Here is a 2,205-nt window from a genome sequence, read left to right as displayed (position 1 = left end):
AATTATTTTTTCTTTAATTATTCATTTATGTATCTACTTATTTATTTGCTTGTTTATTCGTTCATTTGTTTATCTATTTATGTATTCATTTATTTTTTTTTTCCATAATTGCATTATGAGTGTAAATGAACTACCCCACATTGTCGAAATGGTCGCCACCCACGGTGACCTAATCCTCGGTCAGCCGAGGTCACGCTCGTCCAATACGTGTCCGCGAGGCGGGCTTTGCCCCCGACGACGCGCGCTCCTCCTTGGCCTCCGGAGGACGTCGCCGCCGAGTGGGAGAGGTCTTCGTCCGCGCGTCTTCAGCGACCTCCTCGGGAAACGACATTCCTCCAGGGGGGGGGGGGGGTCCACTCCCCTTGCCGGCCACTGCCCTTCGGACTGGACGAGGGCTTCCGTCATAAAGTTTGGATCGAGGTCGGCGGTGGATCGTCGGGTCCCATCAGCCCGCACCTCGGAAGCCCGGCGGAGGAAAAACCTCGTCAAGAGAGGTAACGGCGGCGCCGTCGGAAGATGGGTCTCATTAGCCCTGACCTTCGGCCGCCTTCTTCGAGACTGGATCTCCCGTGCCGACCCGGGAGACTTCAGGATCGTCCAAGGCACCGTGCAACTGGCGGAAGACGGGTCTCATTAGCCCTGACCCTAGTGCCTCAGTTGGACAGGAATCCTTGGTGCCACTGCCGAAGAGGGTCTCATTAGCCCTTGCTGGGACCAGACCGTCGAAAGCTCCTTCGACAGCCTTAAGATGCTGGTCTGTGTATTGGGTATGGGTCTCATTAGCCCTGACCAATACAGTACACCCTGATGGAATCGAAGGTTCTCGAAGAGAACAGGAGGCGTTGGAGGAAGCCTCTCCCTCCACTCTAAGTGACCCCCCCACACATACATGTATACAAACATACATACACACACATTACGTGCACATTTACATATACTCGTACACACATACCTACACATACATTATACGCACACTTACACATATACACACACGTGTGGGGTTTCCCTCAGCTGAATAGAAACGCCTGTCTATAGCCAAAAAATGTGTATGACGCTGAGTTTACCTTTATTATTTGGAATCCTCAGTCCAAGAGTTTCCTTCATGGAAAAATTGAAATAATCAAAGAGTAAAAGAGGAGAGAGAGGGAGAGAGAGAGAGAGAGAGAGAGAGAGCATCTTTTACTAAATCTTTCTGTACGGCTGTGAGACATACACATCGAATGCTGATTCGAAGAGGCATCTCGATGTCTTTGATACCAAATGCCTTCGGAGAATCTTGAGGTATCGCTGGAATGACTTTGTATCAGACCAGAGACTCTTCTGTGAGACTCAGTCTAGCCCAATTACCTTCAGCGTGATTCGTGAACGTCAACTCAAGTGATGCGGGCATTTGGCACCTTTCCCTGATGGTGATCCTATTCAGCGTTGTCTCTACAGTGGACAACGTTACCCTCGATGGAGGAGGCGAAGGGGTCGCCCACGGAATTCACGCCTGGGGCAAATTGATGGAACCTGTCGAGGGTTGTTTGGAGTGGGATGGAAGGGTGACTGCATGAGAGCTTGGTCGGAGATGCCGTGGGGACTGGCGCCAGAGTATGAGTGAAGTAACGCGCTCCCTGGCGTATGCCCCCAGTTGATGTTGACACACATGTATACAGTATCCTGGGTATTTATGTACATTTTTGTATTACTAGATACATGAATTGAAGGTGATGAAGTCTACATAATGTGCACCACTCTACTGGAAAAAATGATAATGATAATAATAATAATAATAATGATAATAATAATAATAATAATAATAATATTTATCAATAATAATAATAATAGATGATAATGATGATAATAAATGATGATAGTAATAATAATAATGATAATAATAATAATAATGATAATAATAATATTTATTATTAATGATAATAATAGATAATAATGATAATAATAAATTATAACAATAATAATGATAATAATAACAACAACAACAACAACAACAACAACAACAACACCAAACAATCTACGGGATATTTTCGCCCAACGTTGATGAGTTCCTTTATTGGTTAACAGCTTTGTGAAAAATAACGAAACTATGTGACATGATCATTCGGGTCGACTACTTTGTTGATATGCAGGGCGAAAGGTCGAAAACTTTCGTTCGTTTTCTGTTGACAGTGTTCACCATCTCTCGCTTTGTGATAACATGCAAGA

The sequence above is a fragment of the Oratosquilla oratoria genome, chromosome 3 (assembly GCF_046742065.1).
Source record: "Oratosquilla oratoria isolate Oo_2021 chromosome 3, ASM4674206v1, whole genome shotgun sequence".
NCBI classification, from domain to species: Eukaryota; Metazoa; Arthropoda; class Malacostraca; order Stomatopoda; family Squillidae; genus Oratosquilla; species Oratosquilla oratoria.
Note: the sequence above shows the minus strand (reverse complement) of the source record.